The following is an 18119-nucleotide window of genomic DNA, read 5'->3' on the forward strand; positions in this document are numbered from 1 at the left end:
TGACGTTTCAACAAGCTCATATTTCTAAATTCTCTGATAATTAATGCTCCTATACAGCATGCCTGCTAGTATAGAGCCATCAATTAATTATCTCTAATCGTTAACTGAATATTCAACAATATTCTACGATTCTTCGTAATATTTCGTCACTTCAATTTGAGGTTCTTCTCAGCAGAATTTCACGGGTTAGTGATAAATATTCAACGTGCGGGCATCTGAGCAGCTATCGAGTAAGCCCTGACTAAAACGGTGCAAGTGTACTCAGCAATAATGCACAAACGAGCACCTGAATGCACAAACGATCATTCGAAAACACGAAGGAACGATGAACCTATGCAAAATGGGATGAAAAATAATAATAATAATAATAATAATAATAATAAAATATTGGCAAAGGCGCTAGGGGACTGGGCTCACCGGCCGGCCAGTCACGCTGTGGCCAGTCCCACGCCTAATTTCATATTTTATCATGTTTTATTATTTTTCCCTGATCTCATGAAAGTCTTTTCATTTGAGAAAATCTCCTTCGTCTCAAGGAAACTCCCTAATCTCATGGTGTTTCCTCATGTCAAAGAAATAATAAAAATAAGGAAAGGTGTCGTGGGACCGAGCTTGCTAGCCGGCCGGTGATGCCCTAGCCGTGGCCGATCCCACACCTCATGGTTCCTTATTATTTTATTATTTCCCTCATCTCATAAAAATTCCCTGATTTCATAATATTTCCCTAAACTCATGAAAATTATGTAAAATTAGGGAGAAAACGCACGGGACCGGGCTCATTGGCCGGCCGGCCATGCCCTAGTCGTGGTCGGTCCCACACGCTCGTGTCTCATTATTTTAATAGTATTTGTTTCTAATCCCATGGAAACTCCTTCACTTCAAGGAAAATCCTTAGTTTCAACAAACTCCTTGATGTCATGATATTTCCCTAAAGTCATGAAAATAATATAAAATTAGGAAAAGTGACATGGGACCGTGCTCATTGGTCGGACGGTCATGCCTTAGCCATAGCTGGTCCCACACTTTATGAATCTCTATTTTATTATTTATTTTTATCATCTCATGAAGATTCCCCAGTTTCAGCAAAACCCTGAATCCTTCATATTTTTCTCAAAATGTTGCTCAAACGCGCATCAGAAAATATTAAAACTCTCGGGACTGAGACACGAACATTATGGTGACACGGGCATGTCTCCTTGACCGACCAAGGCTGTCCCTGAGGCTTGCAAAGATCCGGTCCCACGTGTTTTAACAATTTTGACCTAATTTGCTCAATTGCTCATATTGGGTCCAAACTCTTCTCAAACAACTTGGAGTTTGCTCAAACGACCATCAACTGGTCCCATGATCACCAAGGGTCGGTCTCATGCCCCTTTAGTCGGTCCTTCATCTTTCCATAATCAGGTTTTACTATCTGGCGCTCACACGAGCACTATTTTAATAAAGGATTAAACCAGCATTTAATCATCTTTTCACCAACTAGTCTTCAGGAGACTTTGGTATTTTGCTCACTTGAGCATCTGGGCGCTACATGGTCGATTCATCATTCCATGTAGCCGATCCCTCCTTCATTTCATGAATAATTTTCAATAAATCATCAATTTATCATTAATTCAGCAATTGATCAAAATTAGGGTTTCGAATCCAAGGTACATAATTCTATATTCAAACGCTAATAATTTTATGTTGGATCCCATGATCAACACCCTAATTAATTATACTCGGTTCAGCTGCCAGTATTTTAAATTTATCTTGGTCCTGTTGCGAATGATTCCTCAAACGAGCAACATTTGTACAAATGAGCAACATCTGCTCACACCAAAGAATATTGGTTCAACCGTTAATATTCAACAATTCATCAAATCAATATTTGCTCAGGTCAAGGAATATTGGTTCAACTATCAATATTCAACAACTAAGAACAATATTTGTTCACTTTAACTATCAACATTTATTCGACAATATACCTTTGACTTAGCAAACATGTTCAATTTATGAGTCTCAAAACATTTGCAAATCACGTTCGACTCAGCAATACAAGGACTCATCGTCCCATAAAGTCAGCAACTGACTCCACAATCACGAGATGTCAATCACGTCTCATGAGGGGATAGGCGGTCTACGACACGTGTGTTCATGCACACGATCAGAATGTGAGCAAGTCGTGCAATTAGTTGAATGAGTTAGCAAATTAGTGGATGGAAAATTAACCAAGTCTCCGCAAGATGAGCAACTGGTTTTGACACGATTTCCCACTTCCCCACTCTTTTACTTCAGCAACTTTCACACTTCATGGGATCAAGGTGTTTGCAACTCCAGCAATATAAAAGGCATCTAAATCATGATTGAAGAAGACAAGAATTTCTCGACAAGTTCATACAGACAATCTTTCGTCTATACGAACTCATCGTTTGAGCAATCACTCTCAACTGAGTAAAATTCAATCATTCATAACTTTCTTACACAGAATACACAATACACCTACAATCTCGATCATCATTGATCTCACACATTTCTCAGCTCCCCTCCTACAGATCAACCCATCTCCTCTTGTGACCGAATTGACTCTGGAACGGCCATTGTCTTAGTTTAGGCCGGAGTCCCACAGATTGATCTCTCGAACTTGAAGCACTCCCTTCTTGCAGTGCATCTGTGTGAGGTTGAGCATTTGTTCGGTTCAAGGAGTCTCCTCCGCATGGTCATCTCCTCAATTTTGTAATAACCAGCAAATCGTTTTTCCCCATCTATAGATTGGCTACCACAGTGGGAGGTTAATCTCTCGATTGCAATCTCAAACTTTCACAAGATGGTTGGTCTTAGGACTAATTCAAATACTCCAAAACCAATCCAGAATCCTTCAAATGGAAACGCTCCTCCTTCTAACGCTACATCTGACAGCATGGAAGGTGGAGAAATCCCGACCCTGACTGAGTTGGCACGAGTCTCGGAGATCCACACCAGGAACATGGATCTGATAAAAAAATACAATGAACCACGTACTCGATTTTCTCATCAAACTGACATCCGAGTTAGGCAGTATCTCCGCTTTAGAAGTCCCAGCACTGAGGACTGACTCGTCACATGGTGACCCTCAAACCAACAGTTCCACTACTTATGAGAAGCCGGTGGACCAGGAGGTTGCCCAGTTGGTCGAAAACTTCTGTAAGCTCTTACACTTTTACAAAGAACGGCGTACAGGCACGTTTGCCGCACTCAACCGGATATCATCCGATGTGCAAGTAGCTTCGTTTTATCCAGCAGTTGAAGAAATTTCCATGATTTTTGAGCACTCGATCAACAACATCACCATTGGAGAAGAAGAATGCATGGCAGATGAAGGCCATAACCGGGCCTTGTACTTGACAAGTTTTATTAAAGACTCTGAATTCAAGAGGGCTCTCGTTGATACAGGCGCTTCTACAAATATTATTACCATGAAGACTCTCAAAGCAGCCAAATTCCCACATAGTAAAATTGTTCGCCATCCCATCTTGATGATGGGCTTTGAAGGAAGTCAGATCCATACATATGGATATGCGTACACAGACCTGAGGGTAGGGAATATTCAATCAAAGGCCAAATTTCACTTGATCGAGCAAGAGCCTGATTACCACATGATACTTGGAAGACCGTGGCTCCATGACAATAAGGTGGTTCCTTCGACATATCATCAATGCATGAAAGCTCTGCTCAATAACAAGATTGTTCGTATTGCGGCTTCATAATCTCCTTACGCTCCAGTGTATGATGCTGAATTCCTTGAATCTCAGAAGGACATCCCTGAACCTCCCAGGAAGATCTACAGTACTCCACTCCTGAATTGGGAATCCATTGAGAAAGTTGATGACAAACCATCGTCTTGAGGTACTAAACCGATTAAGTCATTTTCTACACCAGTCAAGCGACATAAAGATCATGCTATAACGCCAAGATCCAATTTCATAGCCAGTCATGATGCAGAAGGGAGGGTCACGTACCGCCGACGCAAAGATTAACAATTAACAGGGGATAACAATGAAAAGTCTCCCCGCCCTGAAGAATCATATCAGAGTGAACAATCACCTGATGAAGAGATTCAAGATGCTCCATGATAATTGAAATATGGCACTGATTCTACTACTGATGACCTCGAAACGATCAACATCAGGACGGAGGATGATCCAAGGCCAATCTTGATTAGTTCTTCATTATCACCGGAAGAGCGGGCGGGACTGATAATTCTGTTGAAAGAATATCATGATATCTTTGCTTGGACATACAAAGAGATGCTTGGTCTTGACGAAAAATTGGTCACTCATCATCTGCACATCACTCCTGGCTCCAAAGCTGTCAAATAGTCGCCTAGGCAGTTCAGACACGAAGTTAAGGAGAAAATCAAAGTCAAAATTCAGAAACTGCTGGCGGCAGGGTTTATCAAGCCCATTCAGCATCCAACATGGCTGGTTAATGTTGTTCCTGTCAAGAAGAAAAATGGTCAAATCAGATGCGGTGTTGGTTTCAGGAACCTCAATAAATGTTGTCCAAAATATGATTTTCCTCTACCCAACATTGACATGCTCGTTGATGCAACCAGTGGTCACGGTATGTTCTCATTCATGGATGGTTACAGCGGATACAACCAGATCAAGATGTACGAACATGATTCCAATAAAACTGCATTTCCTACTCCCATTGGGAATTTTCATTACACTGTGATGCCCATTGGATTAAAGAGCGCGGGTGCTACTTATCAACGGGCTATGACTGCCATATTCCACGACACGATGCACAAGCATGTGGAAGACTATGTTGATGATGTGGTCGTAAAGTCGAAGACTCGAGCATCCCACTTAGAAGTTCTGAGACAATTTTTTGAAAGATGCAGGAAATACAAGTTAAAGTTGAATCCTCTGAAATGTGCCTTTGGTGTTGATGTGATTTGTAGATAGTGGTAAAAAGTGATTCGATTCTCGAACTTGTGAAGGATAACTTTAGACTTAAATTCAAAACTAAATAGAAAGCTCGCTAATAATTATAACAAATACTGACAAAGTTGGTATTAATATTAAAAGAACACTGACGCTAAGATTACATTATTTTCCAAGTTCAAAGTGATTTGATCCAAATATTTATATTCATGCAATTTTCTCGTTTAATTTGATTCTAAAATATTGCAACTAATAGATTTTCAAAAGCAGTAATTGTAAATACCAAGTATGAAGCATCAAGAGTCTATAAACTAAGCATACTTGGTAGGACTTGAAAGAGTACCTACGATTATGTCTAACTGCAAGTGCACAGTGTCACAATGTAACACAAGGCAAGCACTGGTCGATCCACAGGGACAAGGTGGGTGTAAAGCTGAAACTATGGTCTCACTTAAACTAATTCTAAACAAGAAAGAGTAACCAAAATGGGGGTTGTTTTGATGTGTCGATACGACAAGGTGATGGTGAGGATTACAACAGAAAATAAATAAAAGTAAAAGATGCAAATAACACAGGGAGTAAACACTGAGAATGAAGGTACTAGGATTGTCGAATCCACCATTAACTCATACTATGTATTCAACTGATTATGATACTCTTGTCCTTTTAACAGATAAGGTAGACGTGTCAAGTCTATTACTTACCTAAGGTGTTTCACCAATGGATGATTCAATAACAACTAAAATATCAATCCGGAGCACTAATTGTCTAATTAAGCACAACTAGTCAAGGGATTAACAATAGTCTTTAAAGCATGAGCTGCAGCATAATCAACACAGTTTTATCCTGACTACAATGGATACATGGCATACACTGTGAAAGCAAAGCATTGACGTACTAAGATTTAAACTATCCTAATAGTTTAAGCATTCAAGAGCAACACAATTAGTATGAATAACATAGCAGAAAGCTAAGGTTTCATCTCAACCTTAGCTTAGTGAACTAAAACATGATCAAATTATACTACTGGATGAAACAGATGAAATAGTAAAATTACAGAACACTAAGAGCTTGGTGCTCCGGCTAGCCCGGGCATCTAGGGTTGAGCTCTGGCTAACCCAGGCATACCCACACACACACAATACCACCTTCTATTTATACCCAAAATTAGGGTTCTTAACAGTTTCCCCCAAAATTCCCAATTTAGGGTTTACATTGAAAATTAAAATTAAAGCTCACCCGTCTCTGCTTTTGTTGTCTCCCCCTCGACCCATGTCTTGTATTCCTTCTCTGCTACTCCTCCTGCTCCAATTGTCTCTTACATCGCCTCTGTTACAAACCCTAGTTCTCTCTTTCTTGGTTGTAGCGTCTTTGCGAGAAGCTAAAACTAAGCTAGAGAGAGTCTAGGGTTTAGGGTTAGTCTGATGTGGTGTCGGGTGAAGGTAGTGATGGTGAAGATCGAGAAGAAGGGGAAGAATGGTGTTGCAGGTCTGTTGGTCGGGGAAGAAGGAGAAATTTGGGAAGAAGAGGAGAACTCGATGGTTTTGGGAGAAGATATTTGGTGCTAGGGTGTTGAGCGGGTGTATCAAAATTTGATGATTGGTGATGAAAATCGTAGGATGAAAATGTGATGGAGTGATCCAACGGCGCGATGGAATGGATGTGGAGCGACTGTTGGATGATGAGATACATCAAAATTGACGGCTTAGATTGGAGTTAGGTACTATGATGTTTGACAGGAGCTTCAAGATTTGATGCTCGGTGATGAGGCGAACGTTGGATGATGTGATGGATCCAATCTGACGGCTCTCATGGAAATGAGTATGGATATTGGAAATGGATTTGGGTAAGGGTTTTGGGACTTGGGTATGCCAAGCCCATTTCTTCTTTAAGGACAATTCTTCCTCTTCAAGCCCACTTCTAGTTGATCCGGCTCTTGCAAACATCATTCTTCGCTGCCTTTCTGCGGGAGTCTTTGCCGTTTCTTTGCTCTTTTCGCTCCGTGAGTTAACCAGGCTTTATTTAGTACCTAAAAATGCAAAATTAATTGAGAAAAGTATTTATTCTTGAAAACAACGAAAACACAGAATATGGGATAAAATGGAGCGTTAGTGCACAAATGATGAGTTAAATGCCAATAAAAAGGTGCAAATATATACAATATTTGGCACTCATCAATACTCCATCAAAATAGATCACAATCACTCAAATAAAAATCATATTCAATAATAGTTCAATGCAAATAATCATAATAATAATTGCAATAAGTTAAATAAAATAGATTGTACCGCTTTTTGTTGGAAAAATAGCTTCCTCTATCGCCTCAGCAATGGGGTTTAGCTCCTCATATTAATCATGATCTCAAAGTAATTGTTTATGGCTCAAAGGATGATTAAAAAGATGAAAAGTGGAAATACAGACGATTCGCAACAGTTTGTTGGTGTTGCAGAATCACTGTTACAGGGAGAATTAGTAGCTAAAGACCTAATGCAACCGTTGTGATGAACGACACATAGGTACCGCTGTGAAACAACGATAGTTTTCTGCGACAGTTTCTTGTGCGTCAATGTTCTTCGTATTCTTCCTCTTCAGCAGCAGCAGCAGAATACTGTATTTTTCCTACAACTCGATCTCTGGATCTCTCTATTCTCCTCTAAACTTCTCCTAAGGTTTCTTACCCCTCATATGAGACTCGAAACAACTTATGTATACTCTACAGGTGACGATATTTCGAGAAAGATTTCAATTATCTTCCCGTTCTCTTCTCTGCAAGTCACGGACTTTTCTGCCTTTCCTTTTTCTTCTACGCGTAAACTGAGTTGTCCAAGCCTCCAGAACTCTCTCAAGACCCTAATAAAATCTTTATACAATCTCTTATTTCCATCCTTCCACGTAACTTCCACATATTGAAACAGAAAAATACCCGATATATTATCATCTACTCTGTTTTAAGAAATCTTCTTTCTTTCCATGAATAAATACCCCAACTTCCCTGTTTTGATAAAACAGGCCAATCACCGTACGATCCCGTGAAAAACTCCATGAAAATCTCTCTTCAATCTTTCCCAAGACCCGAGAAAACTATCCTCCCCTGTGTTGTCGAGAACTGATTATCCATCCCATTTCAATCGATTCAAACTCTCATAATAAGCTTTCCTGCTCTTGATAAGTCAGCCCATCAAAAATCAGCCATTGAATCTCGTTATTTCACGTCCAACTGATGCTCCCAAATTCACGCAGGTAATAATTTAGTTTCTCGCCAAAATTGTGTTTGAACGATGAAGAAAAAGGGGATGCCCCTATCCTCTGATGGGGTGTAAATAGCATGTGGCAGCAAATAGTAAAGAGGATACCCCTTATCAGTAAGTGCCCCTTAGTAATTGAAGTGCCCCTTATCCAAACTGAGAATCCGAATAGTAATTTTCTCCCACGAGCGCAAATACCACTTTTCGAGCCAATTTTCCCGCAAAAGCTTATTTCTCCAAAAACACCTACAAAAACATAAAACACCATAATAAGTACAAAAATGAGCCCTAACAATATATAGAATCGAGACAAATCGGACACAAAAATGTGTCTATCAAATACCCCCAAACCTATTATTTGCTAGTCCTCGAGCAAAAATAAAATCCTAACTCACTGTCGCAGGCATCGTCGATTGCATTTAGCGTATGCAATAAACCTTTAAACCCCTAGGTGGCCCTAGTGGAGGAGTGTTGTCTCCGGAGGGCTTACCAGAGGTATACCCACAAAACCTTTATACTCCAGACCCTAGCTATCTACACAGAACCTTGGAACGCACTAAAGAATCTCCTTGGTTGGCATAGTTATTGACTACAGGAGGAAGTACCCTGATGCGAAATTCCAATTGATGTACACGAGTTCGCACTCAAGCATACTAAAATTCATATAAAGTGACAGAGCTCTACTCAGATAGTCGCATCCAAACTCAGAATCAAACAAATCACATGGATGGATTAAGAAGATGGATATAGAAAAACATAGATGGTTTTTATGTTGACTAAGGTGAACAGTGTTTCTCATATCTGTCTGAAGGCCATTGCCATAATGAACCTATCCTAATGGACTGAGATACCGATCTGACTAATATCAAGACACTGGCATATATAAGGGTACCAATGGTCGATAATCCTAACTCTAGGTCAACACAACTGGCATATACAAGGGTTCCAGTGGTCTACTTTATTGAATTTATTCAAGTTGGTCTGATGGTCTGGTCTCAATTTCTTTCTTTTTTTTTTTCTTTTTTTTATGGCTATCTCAATCACTCTATTTCACCCTAGCAATGGTAACAACTTGAATCGTGAGCCCCACCTAATCACTTAGAGAAACATATTTTAAAAATAAAAAAAAATAAAAATAGAATTGAAAAGGACTCAATGAGATATGGCGAAACTACCATGTTATTTCTAACACCTGAGCTCTGTGCTTTTATGAATAGACTCTTTAGGTGTTTCCATCTAATCAGATTGGTCCCTCAACTCCTACAACCAAAATGCTTCCATCCACTTAGATTGGGTAGTTCCATCCTTAAGAAGGATAAATTTATAGGCTCTGGAGTTTATTTATTGCAACGAAAAGGTAACAAAAAGTTCTACCCCACCCCCAAACTTAAATCTGACATTGTCCTCAATGTTTCTAATTAAAGAACAATACCAAAAATATAAGTAACATGAGGAAATAGTAAAGAGAGAAGTCGGAAAGATAGTACCTGGGTGAAAGTGTAACCAAAAACCTACAAAAATAATATACAACATACAAAATCGCCTCGATGGTCAATCAAGGTAAACAGGGTCCTCCAGAGGGACCTCCTCAACATCACCTGTAGGAAAAGGCTCTATAAAGGGCTTCAATCGCTGACCGTTAACCTTCGAAGAACTACTACCATCTGGTGTCTCAATCTCAACACGCCATGAAAAAACAGTACGGACCACAAAAGGACCGGTCCACCGAGAGCGCAACTTCCCGGGGAATAGATGCAAACGAGTGTCATATAGAAGAACTTTTTGACCTGGAGAAAATGACTTTCGTAAAATATTCCTATCATGCACAAGTTTCATTTTGTTCTTATACTCCTTAGCACTATCGTATGCATCTCTACGAATCTCGTCCAACTCATTGAGCTGGAGCTTTCTTTGAGCTCCTGCCTTGTCAAGTGAAAAGTTTAAGTTCTTAATAGCCCAATAGGCTCGATGCTCTAACTCAACAGGCAGGTGACATGCCTTGCCAAACTAAACGATAAGGTGACATTCCAATGGGTGTCTTAAACGCAGTACGGTAAGCCCATAAGGCATCAGTAAGCCTCGACGACCAGTCTTTCCTATTTGGATTAACTGTTTTCTCTAGAATACGTTTAATTTCCCTATTGGAAACCTCTACCTGACCACTAGTCTGAGGGTGATATGGGGTTGCTACTTTATGGGTAATACCGTATTGTTTCATTAAAAGAGCAAACGGTCTATTACAAAAGTGTGAACCTCCATCACTAATTATAGCTCGCGGCGTACCAAAACGTGTAAGTATATTCTCTTTCAAAAACTGGACTACGACCCTGTGGTCATTCGTTTTACACGGAACCGCCTCAACCCACTTAGACACATAGTCTACAGCGACAAGTATGTAAAGATAACCAAACGAAATAGGAAATGGACCCATAAAATCAATGCCCCACACATCAAAGACCTCAATCACTAAAATAGGGTTCAAAGGCATCATATTTCTACGGGAAATGGTTCCTAACTTCTGGCAACGCTCACAAGAAACACAATGACTATGGGAATCTTTAAACAACGAAGGCCAGTAAAATCCACACTGCAAAATCTTAGCAGCAGTCTTCTTAGCACTAAAATGACCCCCACATGCATGTTCATGACAAAAGGAGATAATACTAGACTGGTCACTCTCAGATACACATCTCCTAATAATCTGGTCCGGACAATACTTAAACAGATAAGGATCGTCCCAAAAGAAATGCTTAACCTCGGCTAAAAACCTAGAACGATCTTGCTTACCCCAATGTTGAGGCATTCGACCAGTAACAAGATAATTCACTATATTTGCATACCAAGGTGATTGGGAAACAGAGAACAATTGTTCATCAGGAAAACTATCCCTTATAGGAAGGGAATTATTAGGGGAACTAACAACTAGCCTAGACAAGTGGTCTGCTACACATTCTCTGCACCCTTTTTGTCTCTAATGTCTGGACAAAATTCTTGTAACAAAAGGATCCATCTAATCAATCTAGGTTTGGTATCCTTCTTAGACAAAAGGTATTTCAAAGCAGCATGATCAGTATAGATTACGATCTTAGAACCTAATAAATAGGATCTAAACTTATCCAAGGCAAACACGATGGCTAGCAATTCCTTCTCGGTATGTAGTTGTATAGTTCATTTGGCATCATTCAGAGTTTTGCTAGCATAGTAAATCACATGGAGTAATTTGTTTTCTCTGACCTAGCACAACGCCTATAGCATAATCTGAAGCATCACACATAATTCAAAGGGTAGGTTCCAGTTAGGTGCCTGGACTATCGGGGCAGTAGTGAGTAAAGTTTTAAGCTTATCAAAAGCCTTTAACAAGCATCATCAAAGACAAACTTAACATCTTTTGCAAGCAAATTGCAAAGAGGTCTAGAAATCAAGCTAAAATCCTTAATGAATCGACGGTAAAAACCTGCATGCCCTAGAATGACCTAATATCTTTTACGGTTTTTGGGACCTGTAAGTCTTAATAAGGTCAATTTTGGCTTTGTCTACCTCTATACCCTTTGAAGAAACGATGTGCCCTAAGACAATTCCTGATTAACCATGAAATGGCATTTTTCCCAATTAAGCACTAAATTTTTCCTTACACCTAGTCAACACTAATGTCAAATGATGCAAGCACTCATCAAAAGATGAACCAAACACTGAAAAATCATCCATAAAGACCTCTAAAAACCGTTCTACCATATCAGAAAATATGCTCATCATACAACGCTGAAAAGTCGCAGGGGCATTACATAACCCGAAAGGCATGCGTCTATACGCAAAGGTACCAAAGGGACAGGTAAAAGTGGTTTTCTCTTGGTCTTCTGGGGCAATAACGATCTGATTATAACCGGAGTAGCCATCTAAGAAGCAATAGTGACTATGTCCAGCTAATCGCTCTAGCATTTGGTCGATAAAAGGAAGGGGAAAGTGATCCTTCCTTGTGACCTTGTTCAATTTCCTATAGTCAATACACACACGCCATCCCGTGGTCACTCGGGTTGGGATTAATTCATTATTATCATTCTGGACTACAGTGATACCTGATTTCTTGGGGACAACCTGAACAGGGCTGACCCACTTACTGTCTGAAATTGGGTAAATAATACCCGCATCTAACAACTTAAGCACCTCTTTTCGAACTACCTCTTTCATGTTAGGGTTCAGTCGACGTTGCATCTCCCTAGAAGGTTTGGAGTCTTCCTCTAAATGAATCTGATGCATACACACAGTAGGACTTATACCCTTAATGTCTGCTATAGTCCACCCTAAAGCTTCCTTATTGTCTTGAAGTACATTTACTAGCCTACTTTCCTGATCACTATCCAAATCGGAAGCTACAATCACAGGTAAAGTCTCAGATGGGCCTAAAAACACATACTTTAGAGTATCGGGTAGTGGTTTAAGGTCCAACTTTGGGGGCTCTTCTAAAGAAGGAATTAGGGTAGTCTCAGAAACTGGTAACGGTTCGAACCTAGCTTTCCATCTATCAGTGTCTAACACAGGGGTAGAATCTAATAGAGCATTCACTGTTCAATAGTGCTATCGTCATCAAAATCTAAACCAAAATGGGATAGACAACTTTCTAATGGGTCTTCAAAAAATGTTTGGTAATGACTCTGAACTAAGGCTTCTATCATGTTCACCTCTTCAACACATGTGTCATCTAGCTCATGAGGTAGCTTACTGACATTAAAAATGTTCATCTATAGTCATATTACCAAAAGATAAACTCATCACACCATTTCGACAGTTAATGATCGCATTAGACGTAGCTAAAAAGGGCGACCTAAAATCACAGGTATCTGGTTCTCTGGGTCAGGGACAGGTTGGGTATCTAGGACCACGAAATCCACTGGATAGATAAACTTGTCGACCTCAATAAGGACATCCTCAATAACACCTCGAGGAATTTTAACAGACCTATCAGCTAACTGCAGTTATCTGAGTAGGTTTCATTTCACCAAGTCCTAGCTGTAAGTACACATGGTACGGAAGTAGGTTCACACTGGCTCCTAAGTCAAGTAAATTTTTCTACCCGGTACCTATTGTACAAGCAATGGTGGGAACCTGGGTCTTTGTACTTTGGAGTTGTAGTGTTTTGAATAATTGAACTTACGTGACTAGCTAAAAAGGCTTTCTTATGGACGCTAAGTTTTCGCTTTCGCGTACACATATCCTTAAGGAACTTGGCATAAGCAGGAATTTGCCTAATTGCATCTAATAAAGGAAGGTTTATGGTAACTTGCTTAAAAACCTCCAATATGTCATTAAAGTTCGATTCCTTCTTTGTTGGTACTAATAGCTGAGGAAATGGGGCTCTAGGCACAGAATCAGACCTCTCAGGAACTGAGTTGGCATCATCAGAAATTTTATCAGTTTCCTTAGCTAGTGGTCCTGAGGGGTGAACTACAGTATGTTCACTATCGGGCATGGTTACCTGATTGTCTACTATTCTACCACTCCTAAGGGTTCTAATAGCATTCAATTGATTCGATGGTTTTGTACTACTTCCCTCTAGGATTGGGATTAGTCTGACTAGGGAACCTACCATTATCTCTCTCACTTAAGGTCTTAGCTATTTGGCCGACTTGAAGTTCTAACTTAGCAAGGCTCTGAGCATTAGTTTGAAAAATTCTGCTTGGTTTCCTGTTGAAAACTAACATGGCTGTGCTAACATTCCTGAGTTTTTTCTAACATCTTAATAGATTCCTCTAAGCTAGTCGTTTTTTTTCTGGCCGATGTATTCCTAGTGTAGCCAAACCTGGGGGAGCATTAGAATTATTAGACTGACCCTGACTCTGGCCCTTAGACCATGAAAAGTTCGGATGGTTCTCCAACCAGGATTATAGGTTTCTGAATATGGGTCAAACTTCTGACGATTATCAAACCTAGTGTTATTATATAGAGCATTGGCTTGCTCTTCATTATTCTGGCCTTCCCAAAAGGCTCCAATCTACCACTAGTGTTACCCACTTCTAAAGCTTCTAACCTTTTCGCTATAGCAGCAATTTTGGCATCTGATTCATAGCCTCCTTCTACCCTATTAACGTTTCCTCTGCCGAGAAGAATTGTTTTCTGGGGTCCCCTACTACTTTCCCATTGTTGGGTCTTTTCGGCGACTTCATGCAAATATGTCATCGCGTCATCAACTGTTTGGTTCTCAAATCCACCAGTACACATAGATTCTACTGTGGTTGTGGTGGGATAATCTAAACCCTCATAAAGGATCTGAACTAACCTAACCTTCTCTAAACCATGATGAGGACATTGGGCTAATAAATCATTGAACCTTTCCAAATACCTATACAAAGTTTCTCCCTCCTGTTGAGAAAACGTGCAGATTTGCGTCCTAATAGACGATGTTTTGTGCCTAGGGAAAAACTTGTTCAAAAAGGCAGATGTAAGTTGTTCATACGTTTCGATTGACCCGGAAGCCAAACTATATAGCCACGATTTAGCTTTATCTTTCAGGGAAAAGGGGAATAACCTAAGTTTCAAAGCATCATCATCTAGGTTTCTAATCCTGAGGGTACTACAAATTTCCTCAAAGTCCCTAACATGGAAATAGGGGTTTTCATTTTCTTTCCCTAAAAAGATTGGGAGCAGCTGTAAGGTCCCAGGTTTAAGTTCATAAGTTGCTTCCGTCTCAGCTAACCTGATACATGAGGGACGAGTAGTCCTAGTTGGATTCAACAAAGCTTTCAAAGTTTCCATTTCTGGCGCTATCGGAGCAACAGGATTCTCTCCTCAGTCAAAGGACGTTCAAAAACAGACTCTTCAAAAGTCGTACTCTCTAGATTAAGGTAATCGAGACGCTTAGAACTACTAGGTTTCTCTTTAAAAATCTACCTAGTGCGTCTCTTTTACGTTCAGGCATACAATAGAATTTTCTAAATTGGAAGGGTAAGCAAACACAGATCAAGGCCGACTCAACCAAATCAAACCTATTGATTTCTAGCAAACAAAAAGCATGATGGCTCCACTTAGATTGTTTCTAGACCAGCTTCTAATCCTTCGAACGGGAATTCGTTACAATTTAAGCAAACCCCTCTGGAATCAATCCGAGTTAAGTAAGTTGAATAGAGGCGAGGGAAGCTCGGTGGAGCTTTGATACCCAAGGCCTCACCGGTATTACAAGGCGGCGCAGTCACGCATTCAACTTACAGAAACCGTCAAGAACTTCGAAGTATGCTTAAAAGAGTAACCAATATTTTTCGAATGACTTTCCTGTTAAGCTCGTTACCCTATCGGTCTCGTTCTAGTCAAAATTTTAGGCTTAGGTTCGCGTAGGTTACGTGTTCCTAAAGCGGGCAAGAAGAGAACAGTGATGAAATCCGAACCCTTATCTTGTATGGCTAGGCCTTTCCTTTTACTAGAAAAATAAATGTCCGTCAGTCCTCAACATATATGCATATGAAGGAGTCCAGTAACTCGCTGACAGGGGATTCGCGAGTGTTTAGAATCTTACCTCCCGTTCCAGACGGGGGATGAATCGGTTGTAGTCGACTCGGGCCACTGACTCCGATGTCAAGTGTACGAAATCAAGGTGCAGAGACAATATCGTAATTGTCCTCCTTCTCTGCAAACAGTTTATATTTAAAGTACCCTTCCGTAGGATAATAAAAAAAATAATGTCCCAAAGTCCAAAAGTCCAAAAGTCCAAAAAGAAAAGAAAAATTACAAAAATAATAAACCCTAATACAATTTATTTATTTTTTCTAAAAGAAAATAAACAAACCCTAAACTAAAATTTTCTAAAATTAATTTTTCTTCTTTTCTGTTATTTTTGCTTTAATCTTTAGCTCCAAGTCTTTATGAAATCACCAAACTCTTTGGCTCAATTTTATTTATGATCCAGAACCTGTAGACACAAGATAAATACCCAAAAACATAAAAAAGAACAAAAATAATAAATAAAAAAAAAACTAAATAAGTCTAAAACCCTAAAAACAAGTCCGCGTCGGTGGCGCCAAAAATTGATGTGATTTGTAGATAGTGGTAAAAAGTGATTCGATTCTCGAACTTGTGAAGGATAACTTTAGACTTAAATTCAAAACTAAATAGAAAACTCGCTAATAATTATAAAAAACACTGACGAAGTTGGTATCAATATCAAAAGAACACTGAGGCTAAGATTCCACTAGTTTCCAAGTTCAAAGTGATTTGGTCCAAATATTTATATTCATGCAATTTTCTCGTTTAATTTGATTCTAAAATATTGCAACTAATAGATTTTCTAAAGTAATAATTGTAAATACCAAGTATGAAGCATCAAGAGTCTATAAACTAAGCATACTCCATCAAAATAGATCACAATCACTGAAATAAAAATCATATTCAATAATAGTTCAAGGCAAATAATCATAATAATAATTGCAATAAGTTAAATAAAATAGATTGTACCACTTTTTGTTGGAAAAATAGCTTCCTCTATCGCCTCAGCAATGGGGTTTAGCTCCTCATATTAATCATGATCTCAAAGTAATTGTTTATGGCTCAAAAGATGATTAAAAAGATGAAAAGTGATAATACAGACGATTCGCAACAGTTTGTTGGTGTTGCAGAATCACTGTTACAGGGAGAATTAGTAGCTAAATACCTAATGCAACCGATGTGATGAACGACACATAGGTACTGCTGTGAAACAACGATAGTTTGCTGCGACAGTTGCTTGTGCGTCAATGTTCTTCGTGTTCTTCCTCTTCAGCAGCAGCAACATAATACTGTATTTTTCCTGCAACTCGATCTCTGGATCTCTCTATTCTCCTCTAAACTTCTCCTAAGGTTTCGTACCCCTCATATGAGACTCGAAACAACTTATATATACTCTACAGGTGACGATATTTTGAGAAAAATTTCGATTATCTTCCCGTTCTCTTCTCTCCAAGTCACGGACTTTTCTGCCTTTCCTTTTTCTTCTACGCGTAAACTGAGTTGTCCAAGCCTCCATAACTCTCCCAAGACCCTAATAAAATCTTTATACAATCTCTTATTTCCATCCTTCCACGTAACTTCCACATATTGAAACAGAAAATATCCGATATATTATCATCTACTCTGTTTTAAGAAATCTTCTTTCTTTCCATGAATAAATCCCCCAACTTCCCTGTTTTGATAAAACAGGCCAATCACCGTACGATCCCGTGAAAAACTCCATGAAAATCTCTCTTCAATATTTCCCAGGACCCGAGAAAACTATCCTCCCCTGTGTTGTCGAGAACTGATTATACATCCCATTTCAATCGATCCAAACTCTCATAATAAGCCTGTCTGCTCTTGATAAGTCAGCCCATCAAAAATCAGCCATTGAATCTCGTTATTTCACGTCCAACTGATGCTCCCAAATTCACGCAGGTAATAATATAGTTTCCCGCCAAAATTGTGTTTGAACGATGAAGAAAAATGGGATGCCCTTATCCTCTGATGGGTTGTAAATAGCATGCGGCAGCAAATAGTAAAGAGGATACCCCTTATCAGTAAGTGCCCCTTAGTAATTGAAGTGCCCCTTATCCAAACTGAGAGTCCGAATAGTAATTTTCTCCCACAAGCGCAAATACCACTTTTCGAGCCAATTTTCCCGTAAAAGCTTATTTCTCCAAAAACACCTGCAAAAACATAAAACACCATAATAAGTACAAAAATGAGCCCTAACAATATATAGAATCGAGACAAATCGGACACAAAAATGTGTCTATCAGGTGTCTCCTCTGGAAAGTTTCTAGGATTCCTGGTCACTGTAGAAGGAATTAAGGTCGATCCAGACAAAACGAAAGTCATTACTACCATGCCTCCTCCATGCACTGTGAAAGAGATCCAGAGTTTTATGGGCAAGGTAAATTATGTTCGACGCTTCATCCCTGGACTGGCTCAACTCATTACTTCGTTCACCCCTATGTTGAAGAAAGGAGTGAGTTTTACATGGACAACTATCCAA

The 18119-nt window shown here is 39.5% G+C and overlaps 1 pseudogene; it reads left to right on the top strand.

Moving 5' to 3' along the window:
• Positions 1–14435: 14435 nt before the first annotated feature.
• LOC113284808 lies at positions 14436–14535 on the top strand (annotated as a pseudogene).
• Positions 14536–18119: the final 3584 nt, after the last annotated feature.

This window comes from Papaver somniferum, chromosome 5, assembly GCF_003573695.1.
Source record: "Papaver somniferum cultivar HN1 chromosome 5, ASM357369v1, whole genome shotgun sequence".
Lineage (NCBI taxonomy): Eukaryota > Viridiplantae > Streptophyta > Magnoliopsida > Ranunculales > Papaveraceae > Papaver > Papaver somniferum.